Source organism: Podarcis bocagei (assembly GCF_964188305.1).
Source record: "Podarcis bocagei genome assembly, chromosome: 8".
Lineage (NCBI taxonomy): Eukaryota > Metazoa > Chordata > Lepidosauria > Squamata > Lacertidae > Podarcis > Podarcis bocagei.
In genome coordinates, this window is record NC_138133.1 from 87,274,350 (window position 1) to 87,295,068 (window position 20,719).

General features: G+C 47.3%; 1 protein-coding gene across 2 annotated transcripts in view; it reads right to left on the reverse strand.

The window, feature by feature from the left end:
- Positions 1-20,719, reverse strand: part of PTP4A3 (protein tyrosine phosphatase 4A3) — a 101,302-nt gene that overhangs the window by 54,433 nt on the left and 26,150 nt on the right. The window contains exon 1 of one of the 2 annotated variants that reach the window (XM_081205264.1): positions 3,615-3,760. The exons of the other annotated variant lie outside the window; for it this stretch is intronic. The gene's annotated coding sequence lies outside the window, so the exon portion shown is untranslated. Of the gene's footprint in view, positions 1-3,614; positions 3,761-20,719 lie in introns of those variants that run through there. 2 annotated transcript variants of the gene reach the window in all.

Here is a 20,719-nt window from a genome sequence, read left to right on the forward strand (position 1 = left end):
GGAGGACAGGGTGGGCAGGTGTGGAGGACTCCCTGGTCCTGAATGGGGTAACTGTGCCCCTGAAGGACCAGGAGCGCGGCCTGGGAGTCTTTCTGGACTCACAGCTGTCCATGGAGGCGCAGGTCAATTCTGTGTCTAGGGCAGCTGTTTATCAGCTCCATCTGGTACGCAGGCTGAGACCCTACCTGCCCGCGGACTGCCTCACCAGAGTGGTGCATGCTCTGGTTATCTCCCGCTTGGACTACTACAATGCGCTCTGTGTGGGGCTACCTTTGAAGATGACCCAGAAACTACAACTAATCCAGAATGCGGCAGCTAGACTGGTGACTGGGAGCGGCCACCGAGACCACATAACACCGGTCTTGAAAGACCCACATTGGCTCTCAGTACGTTTCCGAGCACAATTCAAAGTGTTGGTGCTGACCTTTAAAGCCCTAAATGGCCTCAGTCCTGTATACCTGAAGGAGCGTCTCCACGCCCATCGTTTGCCCACTGAGATCCAGCGCTGAGGGCCTTCTGGCGGATCCCTCGCTGCGAGAAGTGAAGTTAAAGGGAACCAGGCAGAGGGCCTTTTCGGTAGCGGCACCCTCCCTGTGGAACACCCTCCCATCAGATATCAAGGAAATAAACAGCTATCTGACTTTTAGAAGACATCTGAAGACACCCCTGTTTAGGGAAGCTTTTAATATTTGATGAATTATTGGGCTTTTAATATTTTGCTGGAAGCCGCCCAGAGTGGCTGGGGAAACCCAGCCAGATGGGCAGGGTATTATTATTATTATTATTATTATTATTATTATTAAGCCCAACCCCCTCCTGTGCAGGGATGAGAAGCAGCAGTGCACGCTCCATGTTCTGCTGCTGCTTCCATGCCACAAACCTGATGCCAGAATCACACTGTTCTGGTGTCAGGTGGTGGCAAATCCGCAGCGGGAGATTTGAACCCGGATCTCCCTGGTCCTAGTCTATCACTCTAACCCAGGCATAGGCAAACTCGGCCCTCCAGATGTTTTGGGACTACAACTCCCATCATCCCTAGCTGACAGTACCAGTGGTCAGTAATGATGGGAATTGTAGTCTCAAAACATCTGGAGGGTAGAGTTTGCCTAGGCCTGCTCTAACCACTAGACCATCCTGGTTTCCTAGACGTCTTCTGCTATGGGGCAGCTATATAAATGAGGCAGGTGACTAAATATGGGGAAAGCCAACTGCCACTTAAAAGAAGGATCTGAAATATTTTCCTGGAAGCTTGAATTTTGCTTCATTTTGGATTTTTCATTTGGTGTTTTAATGTGTTGTAAACCGCTTTGAGATTCCCCACCCCCTTAAAATATAAAGCAGTGTAGAAATGAAAACAACAACTCCATTGGGGGGAAAGGGGCACCTTAGACATTCTGTTGTGGCAACGCTAACCTAGGTTTAAGGTGCCATTTGGCAATTAGCTGAGATTCCTGCATTTGCAAGGGGTTGGAATAGATGGCCTTGGGGGTCCCCTTCCAACTCTACAGTTCTCTGATTCTATGATCCGAGTTTCTATTGCTGATGATCACCTATCCTGAAGCTCTCTGAACAATAAAAGCTCTATAATGCAAATAAAAGAGGAAGGTTTGCTGATGAAACTCGCAACCCAACAGGCTCAATCCATCCCCCCACGAGATCAATAAAAGCAAAAACCATAAAATATTTGGGCGGCCGGGAGCGGGGAGGGAAGTCCTCTGGGTGGCTTCACAACAAATAAGCAATAGAGAGCAAAAGAGATTAAGACGGTGAACCAGAAAATAAAAAAGGAATATAAATACAACAGTAAATGGATCTCGCGGCAAAACTCAATCCCTGTCCATTTTATCAATCTAGCACATCGATTCTCTTTCATTTGCAGTCCACCTTTTCACCATTATGAAACCCATCTCGGCAGGGAGCAGGTGCAGACCTGCTTGGCTTCAGCCGGGAGGCGTGGCGTGGTGCAGATTCACAGAATTGCAGAATGGAGAGGGAACCCCAGCGGCCATCTAGCCCAACCCCTTGCAATGCAGGGATTGCAGTTCAAGAGTCCCCTCCCTGGAAAGAGGGGCATCCAGCCTCTGCTTAGAGGTCTCCACCACCCGCTTCCAAAGGAGTCCGTCCTACCCTCCAACAGCTTTTCCTAATAAATAATAATAAAAATTTTGTATTTATACCCTGCCCATCTGGCTGGGTTTTCGTGTCATCCAACCATCTCTGCGACAGAGACTGCACCTCCCATCTCCTTCCTGTACAGCGCCTAGCACGGGGCCAACGTTAAGCATCGTGCAAGTGGCTGCAATGCTTAATAATAATAATAATTTATTTGTACGCCGCCCATCTGACTGCGGCTTCCACAAAGATCAAAAATACACTAAGATGTCACACATTAAAAGCTTCCCTGAACAGGGCTGCCTTAAGATGTCTTCTGAATGTCAGGTAGTTGTTTATCTCTTTGACATCTGATAAAAGGGCGTTCCACAGGGTGGGAGCCACTACCGAGAAGGCCCTCTGCCTGGTTCCCTGTAGCTTTGCTTCTCAGAATGAGGGAACCGCCAGAAGGCCCTCGGCGCTGGACCTCAGCGTCCGGGCAGAATGATGGGGCTGGAGATGCTCCTTTAGGTATACTGGGCCGAGGCCGTTTAGGGCTTTAAAGGTCAGCACCAACACTTTGAATTGTGCTCGGAAACGTACTGGGAGCCAATGTAGGTCTTTCAAGACTGGTGTTATGTGGTCTCGGCGGCCACTCCCAGTCCCCAGTCTAGCTGCCGCATTCTGGATTAGTTGTAGTTTCCGGGTCACCTTCAAAGGTAGCCCCACGTAGAGCGCATTGCAGTAGTCCAAGCGGGAGATAACTAGAGCATGCACCACTCTGGTGAGACAGTCCGCGGGCAGGTAGGGTCTCACCCTGCATACCAGATGGAGCTGGTAGACAGCTGCCCCGGACACAGAATTGACCTGCGCCTCCATGGACAGCTGTGAGTCCAAAATAACTCCCAGGCTGCGCACCTGGTCCTTCAGGGGCACAGTTACCCCATTCAGGACCAGGGAGTCCTCCACACCAGCCCGCCCCCTGTCCCCCAAAAGCAGTACTTCTGTCTTGTCAGGATTCAACCTCAATCCATTAGCCACCATCCATCCTCCAACCAGGGCACGTTTGAAAGGGAAAGGGCATTTATTTCTCGCAGGCCCCTTCGACTACTCCAGCTTGTAAGAATTAAGGCCGATCCGGTAAGAGGCACGAACAGCTCTGGCAACTTCGCAGAGCCTGGAAGCGCATAACGTCAGGTCTTCCCCCTTTCTGCCCATTTCCAAGCGGCTTGGTGTCTCCACTTCCTCCTCGCTTATCCCCAGCCCACCCCAGCGGAGAGGGAGTGGGGAGAAAAACCTCATTTTCTGGGATTTCCCCGCCAAACACCCCCCCCTCGCCGCCTTGAGCCAACAGCTGCAAGTCCTCAACCTCAAAGGGAGAAACTTTCCCACCCCTGATAACTTCTCGTGCAGCGAGGCCAATAAATTTCCCAGAGTTTCCAGGAGGCTGTGGACGAACGACCCGGGAAAAACCTTGCAGAGAAACTCCTCCTGATGTGGCCGAAACAGGCGTCCGGACCTACCTTGCGAGTCGCCCCCGCTGCGGACAGCTGTCGCTTCTGCCACCTTCCCCCCAAAGCAGAGTGTCGCCTTTGGGGACGGGAATCTGGGGACGGGAGTCTTCCAGAGAAAAGGACGGGAACGCGAGGCGTCTCCGTCCCGGGCGGTGATGTCTGCCTTCAATTAGCAATCTCAAGTGCCAATTTAAGAGGAAAAAGCAGCGCCGAGGAGGGAGAGGAGAAGGGGGAAGAGGGAGGCCAACTCTACGGGGAATCGTAACATAATCATTTAAACTGGCAGCTTTGCAAAGGCAAGAGTGCTCCAGCTCTGGGTGGCAGCCTGCCAAGGCCTGGAGCAGCAGCAAGGGGAGAGAATATGTGAGCTACCAAAGGGGCCTGGCAGGGGAAAAAACACACCAAGGGGGGGGGGCAGTTAGTTTGTCTGGCACTAAACTGGGGTATTTGAATGCAGGAAGCTGGGTCCACATCAATACGCACCGAGAGAACGGAGAAACAGGCCAGTTTGCTGACATGAGATCAGCCTCCACAACTGGACAAAGCAACACTTCCGAATCTCACTTGCAGGACACCAGCTCTCGCACTCGAGTCCTGCTTGATTATGGTGTACAGCTGATGAAAACCCCACTATCTCCAGCCTCAGTCCACTCCTTGTGAAAGTCCCCAACACGTTTGAAAGGTCTTTTCCTGACAATCCTCTCCAGGCTACAGTCATCCCTGCTGCTTGTGCACCATTTTCTTCCACACTTTCCCCTTCCGCATCACTTTCCATTAATGTGCTTCGATACAGCACTTTGGGAACATCCAACTTCTTCAGCAATTACCTTTCGAGGCTTTCCCTCCTTATGGAGGGTCTCAATGATGGCTTTCTGCACAGCTGTCAGGTCAGCAGCCTTCCCCACGATTGTGCTTCCTACGGAACCAGACTGAGAGACCATTTAAAGGCTCAGGAACCCATTGCAGGTGTTATGGATTGAATAGCTACTGCACCTTTTCACAATATTCTAACTTTCTGAGATTGTTAATTTGGGGTTTTCATCAGCTGCACGCCATAATCATCACAATTATAACAAATAAAGGCTTGACATAGCTCGCTTTGCATGTCATGAGTCTATCTCACATATTAGTTTCACCTTTTAACTTGAATTACTGAAATAAATGAACTTTTCCACAATATTCTAATTTTTCGAGTTTCACCTGTACATCAGTTCCCAAGCTTCCCAACGCTGTCCAGGCCTCTCTTTCCCTGCCTACTCGTGTTATTCCTTCCTCTTTACACATGGAGTGTCGTTCCAAAATGCCAAGCCATGATCTGGACTTTTCCAATGCCAAACTCACCGTTCTCCAGACCAGCTTACCCACACCAATGCAAACAAACGGAAAACGTCCCTGGTTTGTCTCCTCCCTACGTTTCGCTTGCCAGCTTCTGCATCTCCCAAACTATATTTGCTAACCAACTTTGCAAAGTCTAGCAACTTTGTCATAGTCCCAACTTCAAAACTCCACTGTGGGAGGGAAAACGGGGCCTGCATTCATTGCTTGCCAAGTGTCTCTCTGTTTCTGAACCACTCAACTCTGGGAGCCAGCGAACAGCTAGGCAGCTCAAGAGGATGAGGAATGGAAGCTGGTTTCCACAAGAGATTGTGGAAAACCCATCCTTGGTTTGCCACAAAAAAAGGATGTTGCAGAGCTGTGAAAAGTTCAGAAAAGGGCAACCTAAATTATCAAAGGAATGGAGCAAGCTTCGCTATGAGTAAAGCTTGCAGCATTTAGGAATTTTTAGTTTAGTGAAAAGGCGAGTAAGGAGTTTATGGAAAGTGGATAAAGGGAAGTTTTTATCCCTCTCTCCAATATCTCTAAGCTCTTTAACAACACATTAAAACATTCAATGAAACGATCCAGAATGAAACAAATTCAAGCTTCAAGGAAAATATTTCAGATCCTTCTCTAAGTGACATTTCACTGTCCCCAAAGAGAAGAACAAATACAAGATTTTTAGAAGACATCTGAAGGCAGCCCAGTTTAAGGAAGCTTTTAATGTTTAACAGACCATTGTATTTCATTATTTTGTTGGAAGCCGCCCAGAGCGGCTGGGGAAACCCAGCCAGATGGGCGGGGTATAAATCATCATCATCATTATCATCATCAATATCTACTTAAACTGACAGAGCTGCCCAACAGCAGACGGGCTCTAGGAAGTCACATGTGGCACAGTGGAATAGGACCTGGGAGATCGGGGTTTGAATTCACACTGCGTCATGAATCTCAATAGGTGACCTTGAAATCAGTCACAGCCTCTCCTCACCTACCTCACAGGGTCGTTGTAAGGATTAACTGAGGAAGGCGGTGGACCATGTACTCCTTGGAGGAAAAAGTAGGACATAAACGTAATAAATAAGAGTCCAATGAAGAGTCCACAACCTTCCGAGGGAGACCGTTCCACATCTTAAAGATAGCATCCACCATTACATTTTGCAGCTGAGAGATCAATCCTTACTTGATTTTCTCGGTCACCTAGACCAGGGATCAGCAAACTTTTCCAGCAGGAGGCTGGTCCACTGTCCCTCAGACCTTGTGGGGGGCCGGACTATATTTTTTTGGGGGAAATGAACGAATTCCTATGCCCCACAAATAACCCTGAGATGCGTTTTAAATAAAAGCACACATTCTACTCATGTCAAAACACCAGGCAGGCCCCACAAATAACTCAGGGATGAATTTTAAATAAAAGGGCACATTCTACTCATGTAAAAACACACAGATTCCCAGACCGTCTGCGGGCCAGATTGAGAAGGCGATTGGGCCAGATCCGGCCCCCGGGCCTTAGATTGCCTACCCATGCTCTAGACTCAACGGAAAGGAAACTTTGTGGAAGAAGAAAGTGCTAGGTGGGAGAGTGCAAAAGATAGATAGATAGATAGATAGATAGATGATATATAGATATTTCACCCCTCCAAATGTTGGTGAAAATATACCAGCCTCTTCTCTGCTCTTCTTCCCATGATGGGCACTTTACTGGCACAGCGGTGTAAGTGAGTGTATACTATGTTTATATTATATAACCCATTGTGCAATATCTAATTAAATCACAGACCACATAATTAAAACAATGCCCAGGCTGCAGAAGTAAAACTGCACCAACCAATAATTAGGGCACTCCTGTGAAAGCCGGGCGAAACAGGAAGGCGTTCCTGGGTGCTTGCAGGGCCAGGAAACTGAGGCAGAACTGGGTTTCCAATGCAGCACGTGCAAGTTTGTGGTTCTGCAAAGGGCCTGCCTCAACATCCAGCTGGAAGGGACTCGCAGGGCAGAGCATAATGAATTGGATGGGTGCCATAAAAAAGGTAAAGGACCCCTGGACGGTTCAGTCCAGTCAAAGGCGAATACGGGGTTGCGGCGCTCATCTCGCTTTCAGGCTGAGGGAGTTGGCGTTTGTCCACAGAGTGTTTTCCGGGTCATGTGGCCAGCAGAACTAAACTGCTTCTGGCACTACGCGACACCGTGACAGAAACCAGAGTGCATGGAAATGCCATTTACCTTCCTGCCACAGTGGTACCTATTTATCTACTTGCACTGGTATGGTGCTGGAGGAGACTCTTGAGAGTCCCGTGGACTGCAAGAAGATCAGACCTATCCATTCTGAAGGAAATCAGCCCTGAGTGCTCACTGGAAGGACAGACCCTGAAGCTGAGGCTCCAATACTTTGGCCATCTCATGAGAAGAGAGGACTCCCTGGAAAAGTCCCTGATGTTGGGAAAGATGGAGGGCACAAGGAGAAGGGAACGACAGAGGACGAGATGGTTGGACAGTGTTCTTGAAGCTACCAACATGCGTTTGACCAAACTGTGGGATGCAGTGGAGGACAGGCGTGCCTGGCATGCTCTGGTCCATGGGGTCATGAAGAGTCTGACACAACTAAACCACTAAACAACAACTGGTATGCTTTCGAACTGCTAAGTTGGCAGGAGCTGGGACAGAGCAAGAGGAGCTCACTCCGTCGCAGGGATTCGAACCACCGACCTTCAGATCAGAAAGCCCAAGAGGCTCCGTGTTTTAGACCACAGCGCCACCCGCTCCCTTTGGAGGAGTACATCCTGTATGGAGAAGAACTGGTCAAGTTCACAGAGACCTGGCCTAAAGCCAATGGGCCACCCATTCCTGTGACATAGTGTTTGTATCAGACATATACAGTACACATGTACACACACACACACACACACACACACACACACAGCAGAGACAAAAGACCAACCTCAATGACCCATCTCCAATTGATGAATGTCAAGCAAACCTATCCGAGGAGCAAACGTCCAACGAAACTCTACATGATGTGCTCTCAGCTGGCAGAACTTTCTTTTTTTTATAAAATATTTATTGGTTTTCACAAATTTTAACAAACACACACACAATACACAAATACACAAACAAAGACAAACATGCATAATTTCAAAATCTTTTTTCTTAAAACTTACTTCACCGACTTCCCCATACCTCCCCTTTCTGCATCCCAATTCACAAATTGTTTCAGCAAATTCTTCCCCTTAGTTTTATCTACTTTTTCCTCATTCTTTTCTTTTACATGGTATTTTGCTTCTATAATCCCCTATTCTCTATAACCACAACATTTTAGCAATCATTAATTTTACAATATTTCTTAAGATAGATTTTAAATTTCTTCCAATCTTCTTCCGCTGTCTCTTTCCCCTGGTCCCGGATTCTGCCAGTCATTTCAGCCAGTCCCATATAGTCTATCACCTTCGTCTGCCATTCTTCCATGGTGGGTAGACAGCTGGCAGAACTTTCAAATCACCCCACTGAGAAGAAGTCTTGAGGGCTGTTCTGCCTGGGCAGGATCCAAATTGGAAGCTTACTTCCCATGCTAAACTGACTCTGATTAAACCACACTTTGCTAGCCAACAATGAGCATGCTGCAATTTTCAGGAAGAGGAAGGGGCAGGTTCCTGAGAGGAAGGGGCAGGTTCCTGTTTCCATTCTTGATACAACCAGGTGCCACTCTGAATCAAGATGGCGGAAGGAGCTTTTCAGAACGGCACTGATTTTCACCGGCAATTTCAAAATCAGATCTTCTGGTTTCTGGGAATTCCCATGCGATGCCAGGCACAAGGCCGGCAGTTGAATAAAAATAAATAAACTGGTAAGAGCAAGAGACTTTGCAGCCTGTCTCAAAATGGCTTGGTTCTGGTTTAAGAGCATGCTCTGAAGGGGCAGAACAGGCCTGAAAATCACATCCTCCTTTCAAATAGTTCATGGGATTTAATAGGCAAGAACAAAACGAAATGCAAACGCAATGCTTGACCCAAAACTGCGAAGTTTAGGGTTTTTTGTTTGTTTGTTTGTTTTTTGCATACACACATCTTTAACTTGGCATATAACTACAGTGGTACCTCGGGTTAAGTACTTAATTCGTTCCGGAGGTCCGTACTTAACCTGAAACTGTTCTTAACCTGAAGCACCACTTTAGCTAATGGGGCCTCCTGCTGCCGCCGCGCCGCCAGAGCACGATTTCTGTTCTCATCCTGAAGCAAAGTTCTTAACCTGAAGCACTATTTCTGGGTTAGCGGAGTCTGTAACCTGAAGCGTATGTAACCTGAAGTGTATGTAACCTGAGGTACCACTGTATACTAAACTAAGACTGCTGGTGTCTATTAGTACCAAAGATTCCAAGATAGTAAAAGGCGAAAGATTTATACGATCTGAAGAGAAACCAGAGTATGGACTATATGGAATTGGCAGAAATGACTGGCAGAATCAGAGACCAGGGAGAAGAGTCGGTGGAAGAAGACTGGAAGAAATTTAAAGACTATCTACAGAAATATTGTAAAATTAATGAATGATAGAATGATGTTGGATAGCAACTAAGGGGTTTCCAGCTGTAATGATTTAAGAGAATATGAAAAAAGGGTTATAAATGGGTTAAAATCAAATGGTAAGGATTTGCCGAACCAATAAATTGAAGTGGAATACAAAAAAGGGAGGTATGAGGAAGTCCGGGAAATAAGCTTAAAGAAAATAAGTAAAAAAAAAATGTATGTTTTTAACTGTTTTTATTTTGTATTTTTCTTTTTCATTTTTACTGTTATATTTCAAAAAAAATTAATAAATATTATACAAAGATTCCAAAATAGGCTGCAACAATTTTCATTTAAACGCACACTGTGCGGAGGAAGGCGGAGGAAACACACAGGCAACAGCCCACCTCTGGCAGTTTCACTGACATTTATGGCTGAACTCAGTGGTCAAAAGCAATATCCCTCACGTTGTTGACTTCAACAGCACACCTGCTAGCGTTTATTCTGGTATTAGTAACAGATCTGCAGTCCTGAGCCTCTCGGAAGGCTACCTGTCAAACAAGGCTTGGACCTTGCAAGACGTATTAGTTATTTCCCCCTGAATTCCTGTAGAAACGCGAGATCACCTTGCATCCTCTTATCTCCTTTCTCAAGGCCTCGCAATGAGATTAAACACGGTGGCCAACTTTCACGGTTCTGTGCACACGTCACTTAAATATAATCGCTTCCCACACATTTGCAAATCAGTATTTCTGCCAATAAGCTCCCCTCTTTCTGTATGTTTCTGCTGACGCAGGAGGTAGGGGGTTGTCAGAAAGCTGAGAGGGAGGCAAAAGTAGGAGGCGATGCCCATCGCTGCTAAAAAACACGGGGGGGGGGGGGAATGCCATTTCCTGCAAAGTTAGGAACAAAAGCTGTCTTTGTGCCAGCAAAACCACTCCACCAATCCCTGACCTCATCTCAGTGCTATTTGCCTGAACAGAAACCAAGGGAGAATGGCAGCCATGTTGAACAGGCCCAATACCAGGATGTCAAGAACAAAATATCAGCCCAGCAACTACAGTGGTACCTCAGGTTACATACGCTTCAGGTTACAGACTCCACTAACCCAGAAATAGTACCTCGGGTTAAGAACTTTGCTTCAGGATGAGAACAGAAATCATGCTCCGGCGGCGTGGCGGCAGCAGGAGGCCCCATTAGCTAAAGTGGTGCTTCAGGTTAAGAACAGTTTCAGGTTAAGAACGGACCTCCAGAACGAATTAAGTTCTTAACCTGAGGTACCACTGTATCTACAAATACAAATGGCACCAACTTGACTCGCTGCCTGGCATGTTCACAGAGTGGGTGATAGTTACAGAGCAAGGAGCTGAAGGAGGCAGCATTCGGTAGACTTGATCTCAGGGTCGAGGGTTCAAGCCCCACGTTGGGCAAAAGATTCCTGCATTGGGGCAGGTCGAACTAGATCAGGGTTTCCCAAACTTGCGTCTCCGGCTGTTGTTGGTGCTACAACTCCCCAACTTAGCAGGACCAGTGGTCAGGGGTGATGCAAGTCGTGAGGCAGACATCAAAGTTCTGAAGATCCAAAGCAGCAGGGCTGTTTCTGGCCTTGCAAATTCCTCCGTTGAACCTAAACACAATAGGGTAAAGGTAAAGGGACCCCTGACCATTAGGTCCAGTCGTGGCCGACTCTGGGGTTGCAGCACTCATCTCGCTTTATTGGCCGAGGGAGCCAGCATACAGCTTCCGGTCATGTGGCCAGCATGACTAAGCCGCTTCTGGCAAACCAGAGCAGCACACAGAAACACCATTTACCTTCCTGCTGGAGTGGTACCTATTTATCTACTTGCACTTTGACGTGCTTTCAAACTGCTAGGTGGGCAGGAACAGGCACCGAGCAACGGGAGCTCACCCCGTCACAGGGATTTGCACCGCCGACCTTCTGATTGGCAAGTCCTAGGCTCTGTGGTTTAACCCACAGCGCCACCCGCGCCCCACAGCACCACAGTCTGCAAATGACTTTCAAAAACGCCCATTGTAAAAATAAAATGAAATACTTAGCTTTGTGTTGCGACAAACTCTCCTGAGATCCTGAACGCTAAAGAACGCCACTTGGGACATTTGCGGATTAAAAGAGGGAGAAGAAAACTGCAAGACAGAGCACGAAAGTGAATTGTAGCTGCCGAAGATTCGGGGTTCAGTACTGCTTGCTCCAAGATCCCTTGCAACAGCTCCACAAGCTCTGCCCTAGTGGAGGCCAACCAAAAAAGGTGACCACTTTGAATCTTTTAATATGGAAGCCATCCATTGAAGGTGAACTTTGGAAGAATTGGGACAGATAAACGGAAGTAATTCTTCATGCGGAAATTGCTCCTCTCAGTCTCCTCTTTTCCAAGCTCAGCACAGCCAACTCTCTCAACCGTTCCTCCTAGCAGGAGTGCCCAAACTTTTTTTCCCAAAGAGGGCCAGATTTGACGGAGAGAACATGCGTGAGGGCCGACCAAAGTTGAGCCTTTTTAAGGATTTTACCCCCAAAGTTGACCATCTTGGTCCCACCTTGTCTGCACACGTTCCAGCTTGTCGACATCCTCCTTAAATTGTGCCGCCCAGAACCCAGAACTGGGCGCAGGTCTCTAGCTGGGATATGCCCAAGGTCAAATAGAGAAGGATGAACGAAGATGAGGGGAGAATCATAGAATTGTAGAGCTATAAGGGACTCTTGAAGATCATCTTAGCTCAACCCCCTTGAAATTCAGGAATATGCAGCTGTCCACAGGGGGAATCGAACCCGTGACTGTGGCGTTACCAGGCACTGTGCTCTAACCAACTGAGCTATCGTTTTTTGCCCCGTCCCAACAAGGCCACCTTGCACCTTGAAGGTTCCCCAAAAAGGGAATGCAACAATCTGCTGGAGGAAGGAAACTTTTTCACCATTTCTTTTGGTTACCTGATCCAAAAGCTGCAGGGCTTAGGAGAACACAAGGTCCAGAAGGAAAAGTCCTTGGCAGGAACAGTTTCTTCTAACCCACCCAGACAGCGCTTTTCTCCCGTGATGCAACAGAGCACCCTTCGTTTAATACCGCAAAAGGCACAGGGGGGTCACGCGAGGTGAAGAACGCTAGCATCCCACTCAGAGAGGGAGCACCTGACTCAAGCTAATAAAATTGGAAGGTGGGAATAAAGGTGGGGAATACCCTCCCTTGCGAACGTTTGCTTGCTTAGAGGGATATAGCCGACGGGGACTAGGTAAGACGAGGCCAACTTTTGGATGATTGAAGGTAGGTAGTATTCTACGTTGCAAAATGGGCTCTGAAGCTCCAGGAATAAAAAAATAATAATACTCGTATTTTGCATCTTTAATCCAGCAGGCAAAAAGCATAAAACAGGATTATCTTCCTGCTGCGCTGCCAAAATGCAACAAGTTCGGTCAGGAATAATAAGGGATGCCAAGGGATTCGAGTTCCTGCCTTCACTCCCAGATATAAGGGCCGAAACCGCATTTCCGCTGGTTCTAGCCCAGGGGTCAGCAAACTTTATCAGCAGGGGGCCGGTCCACTGTCCCTCAGACCTTGTGGGGGGCCAGACTATATTTTGAAGGGGAAACGAACACCTCCGTGCGTCACCCGGCGAGATTTCAAATTTGGGTGCCACCGCAGAGCTCTGAGAAGCACCACAAGCTTCTGGGTCCCGTGCCCTTTCAGCTGCACATTGGTGGCGCTTGCCGTGACGTTGGCAGAATTCCAAGTGCCCCGGGTAGGAGTGCATAGTGCGCTTGCCTGCCGCATTAAATCAGAAGTGATCTCCGGTGACATTTAACTTTCGAGGCCGCAGTGTTCCTCCTCACATAGACACAAGGAACATGCTCCGCGCATGCGGAAACCATGCCAGTCTCCCCGAAACGCAGGCCGTCCAATCCTACGCCCTTGACAACGGACGGCAGCGCCAAGAACTCAAGAACGACTGGCTGTTTCCCTGTCTCTCTCTCACACACACTGGCTGTTTGCAGATTTCCTGGTCTGCATCTGGGCTGTCAACCAGAAACGGAAAGTAGGTTACTGTCTCATCATCTGCCCGGGCCTCTGACTCGAATCTTCAAGTGCCTTTTGCAATTCAGCCGGAGCAGCACTCACAGCGACAATGAGACCGTGAGGCCGCAAAACAACACACATACAAAAGCTGCTGCGATTTTGCTTTCTTTGCAAGCCAAGAATATTCACGAGGAATATTTTAAAGCCAGGCAATGAAGATTTTGCAAATCCCCATGCAAACCATACCTTGAACTTCTTTTTTTAAAAAGTTTTTTTTATTCAAAATTACAACAAGACATATTATCCAAAAAATATCATCCTTGTCCCCCCACCCATTTTTCCTCCCTCCCCCCACAAAACCCACCCACCCCCTGACTTCCATCAGTTCCAGTATTTGGTTTCTCTGAGACTGCTGTTTTCTGCATGTTACAAAGTTGTATAGATCCTCAAACTATTTAGCTGATTATTATCAATAAAAAGTTTGTGAATGTTTATTCAAAACCTGCCAAGGAGTCCAGTTCGCTTTGTTGCGTCTTTAGACACTTTATAAAGGGTTCCTATTCATCCTTAAAGTCACAGTTCTCCTTGTCCCGTAGCTTATATGTCAGTTTTGCCAGTTCTACATAGTCCATCAATTTTTCTTGCCATGATTCTTTAGTTGGGGTTTCTTCAGTCTTCCATCCTTGTGCTACCAGAACTCTCACAGCCGTTGTCGCGTACATGAAGATGTTTTTCAACTTTTTTGGCAGGTCTTTCCCTACAATCCCCAACAAAAATGCCTCGGGTTTTTTAACAAATGTTAAATGGAACGTTTTCTTCAATTCGTTGTATCTCATTTCCCAAAACTTTTTAATTACCTTACAATCCCACCACATATGATAAAATGTCTAGTTTTGTACATTTCCCCTAACTGCACTGGAATATCCACACAGAATATTTTAAAGGCAGGCAATGAAGATTTTGCAAATCCCCATGCAAACCATACCTCGAACTCCTAATGTGCTCTGATCGGAACAGAATCGCATTTTGAATTTTGAACCTTTTGCGATACAATGCAACACTCAAAAAAGTGCGGCCACCCCCAAAACAAAAATCCCTATTGGGAAAAAATACGTAAAGAAATGCACACAAGGAGGGAAGTGTGTTCAGTTCTTCGCTGCATCCCGTGGCCCATCTAGTGAAACAGCCTGTGGGAAACCGGCAAGCAGGATTCGAACACAAGACCCCTCTCCTCTCCAGTGGTTTCCAGCAGCTGGTATTCAGAACGCAGCCATCCTGGCTAGCAGCCCTGAGAGCCTTTTTCTCCTCCACAATTTTTTCCAATCCTCTTTTAAATCCATCCAAGTTGGAGCCGTCCTGTGGGAGGGAGTTCCACAGGTTAATGATGCACCTAATTAGGCTTCCAGCAGGCTCACAGCTGTGGGCTGTGCTTCTTGGGGCGAGCATGAAACGTGTTACCTCCAAGGAGCTTGAGTTGATGTGCATGGTTATTCCGCTTCCTCGCTAAAACCCAACAACAGCTCTGTGAGTTGGGTTAGGCTCAGAGAAGACAGCAACTGGGCAACAGTCACCCAGCGAGCTGCATGCCCGAGTGAGGATCTGATCTCCCAGTTCCTACTCCGAAAACGCTAGCCACTATGCAACACTACCTCTCACTTTTCACAGATATTTGGTGCTTGGCAAAGCACGGCCCTTCCTTGAGTTCTCCGCACGCAAAGGTGCCACATGACACTTGTTCCACATTCTCAAAAAAGTGATCTGACAATGTAGCAGCTCCCATTACCCTTTGGAACTCCCTGCCTCTTGACTCCAAGCAGGGACCTTCCGCGAAGTCCATTCGTCGCCTGCTATAAACATTTTTGCTTAGGCAAGTCTGCCCAGATATTCAGAATCCCAGGGTGTGTGTGTGTGTGTGTGTGTGTTTTTCTTAGGTCACTGCTGGCTTCAATTCTTTGAACGTTTCGCTTTCACTAATAATTTTGTTTTATAATTAAGTGTTTTAAAGTGTTTTAAATTTGTTGTTAGCCACCCTGAGCCCGGATTTTGAACCGGGAAGGGCGAGGTATAAATAAAAATAATAATTATTATTATTATTTATAAAACGCTTTGAGGTTGTTGGTTTTTGTTTTTTTACAATCAAGCGGCATGTAGATTTTATGAAATAAATCAGGGGTCAGCAAACATTTTCAGCAGGGGGGCCGGTCTACTGTCCCTCAGACCTTGTGGGGGGCCGGACTATATTTTTTGGGGGGTGGGGGTAGAAATGAACAAATTCCTACGCCCCACAAATAACCCAGAGATGCATTTTAAATAAAAGGACACATTCTACTGATGTAAAAACACGCTGATTCCCAGACCGTCCCTGGGCTGGATTGAGATGGCGAATGGGCTGGATCCGGCCCGCAGGCCTTAGTTTGCCTACCCATGAAATAAATAAATACAGAACAGGGTAGAGGGGAGGAGGACAAGCACAGGTCATGGGGGTTACCTGTTCGGTCAAGATATGGGGGCACCTGGAGATATAGATGGGGCCAGTGTGTGTGGGGATAAAGACAGTTTCGTGTCTGTAAATGCGCCAATGGTCAGATTAGCAGAGAACAGAGGTCTGCCACCTTATGACCTCTCAAAGCCCTGGAATGCCTCCAGGATTCAAGGAGATACCAGCATATTTGCAAAGCTGCTGAATGTGATTTCTTAAACGCTAGCAGCTCTTATCTGGAGAGAGACAGAGAAGGGAGGGGAACACAGAGAGACGAGGAAAAAAAGAGAAAAACAGGATGAAACACAGATGCTGAAACCCTGTGGCTGCAGACCCTTGATAATTGCCGGTTAAAAAGCAAAACAGGAAACTAACAGCTTATACCTGTGTGTGTGAATGGTGCTGTTTCTTTCCTCCGTCCAAAAAAAAGAATCACACATACAGCTGTTAAGAGACTTTTGTCAAGGCAACTGCCACCCAGAACGCCCCCCCCCGCACACATTTAAAAATCACTTCCCCTTTGTCACAGCCAATTCTGAAATGCAAAACTTTTTTCTAAAAAAGCGCTAAACGCCGCACATCTGCTTACATTTTTAATTCTATTTGCATGAAGAGCAGAATCCTTGGAGAAATGCAAATATCTTACGGAAAAGAAGCCTCCTCGAGTGGAGCAGAACTCGAAAAAGGCAGGGGGGCCTTTGCTTTCGCGATGGTTTCTGCGCTTACGGTAAAACCCGGCTGGTGTAAAAGAAATAGAAAAAGTCCCTGCAAATGTGGGGTGGGCGTTGAGGACGTCACAACTGCAGGGGGACAGTTAATGAGCGCCTGACACACCTCGCTGTCTGATTTTCTTGTACTTTTTGATTCATTCAGAATATTGTTTTGCTTTAATATCGGGACCTGCTGATGGCATTTTGCAAAGATCTCTCCCCACCCTCCGCAACAGCATTGCAAAAATAGCCATCACAACCCACTTCCAACGTTTACGCTCACCCAATGAAGGGTTAGGGACGCGGGTGGCGCTGTGAGTTAAACCACAGAGCCTAGGACTTGCCGATCAGAAGGTCAGTTGTTCGAATCCCCGCGACGGGGTGAGCTCCTGTTGCTCGGTCCCTCCTCCTGCCAACCTAGCAGTTTGAAAGCATGACAAAGTGCAAGTAGATAAATAGGTACCACTCCAGCAGGAAGGTAAACGGCGTTTCCGTGCGCTGCTCCGGTTGGCCAGAAGCGGCTTAGTCATGCTGGCCACATGACCCGGAAGCTGTATGCAGGCTCCCTCGGCCAGTAAAGCGAGATAAGCACCGCAACCCCAGAATCAGCCACGAGTGGACCTAATGGTCAGGGGTCCTTTAATGAAGGGTTAATCCGAAGACGGAATAAGGAAAAGGCAGCTCCAGGGAGTTTACCCTGTTTTGTGTCTAGTGAATTTGCTGGACCTTGAGCCAAAACGTTGAGAACATCTAATGCCATGGCTTCGTACAATGGCAGGCGTTTAATCTCATTGATTCCGAACTGGAACTATTCTGGGGTACGGGTTCAATCACATACAGTGGTACCTCTGGTTGTGAATGGGATCCGTTCTGGAGGCCAGTTCGTAACCTGAAAGGAACGCAACCCGCGTTTGCGCGGGTTGCGATTCGCCGCTTCTTCACATGCGCATGACGGCATTTTGTGCATCTGTGCATGCGCGAGCGGCAAAACCCAGATGTAAGCCTTTCCGGTACTTCCAGGTCGCCGCGGGATGCAGCCTGAAAAGACGTAACCTGAACCGAACGTAACAAGAGGTATGACTGTACCAGCAAAACCAGGTGGCACAGCTACGAGTGATTGGAAGGTATTGAGCAGGGGTCGGCAACGTAAGGCCCATGGGCCTCAAGCAGCCCATGGGTGTCGTTTAACCGGCCCACGATCCGCCCCTGAACCGAGCAGCCCGCTATGCGAGTCCCTGTGCACTGCGGCACGGCAACTCGCTTCCATGGCACTGGGAATTGCATCTGAGCAGACGCCGGAAATCGCGGGTGCGGGCGCAATCCGGCCCATGGAAGGATCTCTGCTGGAGTGAACCAACCCAGGCGAGGTACACCTTGCCAACCCCTGGTCTTGAGCAAAACAACAACAAACCTCTGGGTACGTGAAACATATTCAATAAACACACAAGACGTAACCTGCTGTATGTTTGATAAAATAATGTATACTATTCATTGTATTGAATTGTAGTTTTCAACAGAAACAGCTCATAAAGTTCAACGAAAAAAGTAGAAGACCCAGTTCATTCTTTAATCAGTTTATGCATAAGGTCCATATATGTGAAAGTGTCTATTCCACCTGTCTGTTCAGAGTCGATGATATATAGATGATTTGATATTCATATTTTCTGAGGATATTTTTGAACAGTTTAACCGCTGGATCAATAGTGTAAATTCTCACTTGACCTATGAAGGAACATCAAGTTCACATCATTTTACCTTTTCTTGATTTAGAATTTTTTGTGGATGAGTCAAGAATTAAAGTATGTCCTTATAAGAAAAGTACGACTAGAAATCTCGTTACATTATAGATCTAATCATCCCAAACATCTCTGTGATAACCGTCCCATAGGTCAGTTTCTAAAACTAAAATGCAATTCATCGGACCCAAAAGACTTCAAAGCCCACTACGTTTTTCGTTGAACTTTCTGAGCTACTTCTGTTGAAATCTACAACTCAATACAGTGAATAGTATATATTATTATTTCAAACGTACAGCCGGTTACGTCTTGTGTGTTTATTGACCCCTGGTCTTGAGCAAAAATCCCACGTCCCCAAGAGATGATTTTTTTGCAGGAAGGAAAGCGACAGGGAAAATGCACAGCATCACAGACCAGGACAAATGTGTTCTCTCAACTAACCCAGTGGCTCCCAAATGTTTTGAGGGCAATGCCCCCTCGGTGCCATAATAAACGTAATCATTCAAAAACGGCAGTTTGCACAAGGAAGCGAGTGACACAAAAACATTTTAAGCAGTGACAATTAATTGCACATTTATTCAAAATCCGAACGAAACTATTTAATTATAGTTTCAGCGACACGGATTCTTAAGCCTGATAGTCAATGACAACCCCCCCCCGCAGCCCCTCCTACCCCGCCACACACTTGCCTCTCAGCGCCCCCGCTATGTAATCCCACGGCACTTTTGGGAACCACTGATCTAACTTCCTTGTAAACCAGGCATGGCCAAACTTGGCCCTCCAGCTGTTTTGGGACTACAATTCCCATCATCCCTGACCACTGGTCCTGTTAGCTAGGGATGATGGGAGTTGTAGTCCCAAAACAGCTGGAGGGCCGAGTTTGGCCATGCCTGCTGTAAACAAATGAGGATGAACGCTCTGTTGATAAGAAGATTGGAAGACCTTGCTGGGTCAGGCCAATGGCCTATCTGCTCCACTGTATTTCACCCATCCTCTTCTCACAGCGGCCAACCAGAGGCCTGCAGCAAGCAGGATTCGAACACAGGAGCCCCCTCCTTTCCCGCAACCGGTATCTGGAAGCATTTCTGCCTCCAACTGCGGAGGTAGACAGCACAGCCATCGCGGCTAGTAGCCATCGATAAGACTTCTCCACAGAGCTGTCCAATCCGCTTTTAAAGCCATCCCATTTGGGATTGCCTTAAAAAGCAATGACAAACCTAGACAACATCTTAAATAGCAGAGACATCACCTTGCCAACAAAGGTCCGTACAGTTAAAGCCATGGTTTTCCCAGTAGTAGTGTATGGAAGTGAGAGCTGGACCATCAAGAAGAGTGACTAGTCGGGTGCCACAGGGTTCTGTCTTGGGCCCGGTCTTATTCAACATCTTTATCAACGACTTGGATGATGGACTCAAGGGCATCCTGATCAAATTTGCAGATGACACCAAACTGGGAGGGGTGGCTAACACCCCAGAGGACAGGATCACACTTCAAAACGACTTTGACAGATTAGAAAACTGGGCCCAAACAAACAAGATGAATTTTAACAGGGAGAAATGTAAAGTATTGCACTTGGGAGTACTGTGTCCAGTTCTGGGCACCACAATTCAAGAAGGACACTGACAAATTGGAACGTGTCCAGAGGAGGGCAACCAAAATGGTCAAAGGCCTGGAAACGATGCCTTATGAGGAACGGCTAAGGGAGCTGGGCATGTTTAGCCTGGAGAAGAGGAGGTTAAGGGGTGATATGATAGCCATGTTCAAATATATAAAAGGATGTCACATAGAGGAGGGAGAAAGGTTGTTTCCTGCTGCTCCAGAGAAGTGGACACGGAGCAATGGATCCAAACTACAAGAAAGAAGATTCCACCTAAACATTAGGAAGAACTTCCTGACAGTAAGAGCTGTTCGACAGTGGAATTTGCTGCCAAGGAGTGTGGTGGAGTCTCCTTCTTTGGAGGTCTTTAAGCAGAGGCTTGACAACCATATGTCAGGAGTGCTCTGATGGTGTTTCCTGCTTGGCAGGGGGTTGGACTCGATGGCCCTTGTGGTCTCTTCCAACTCTATGATTCTATGATTCTAAGGCTGATCGCCGAAGAATGGATGCTTTTGAATTCTGGTGCTGGAGGAGACTCTGGAGAGTCCCATGGACTGCAAGAAAATCAAACCTATCCATTCTGAAGGAAATCAGCCCTGAGTGCTCACTGGAAGGACAGATCCTGAAGCTGAGGCTCCAAGACTTTGGCCACCTCATGAGAAGAGAAGACTCCCTGGAAAAGACCCTGATGTTGGGAAAGATGGAGGGCACAAGGAGAAGGGGATGACAGAGGACGAGATGGTTGGACAGTGTT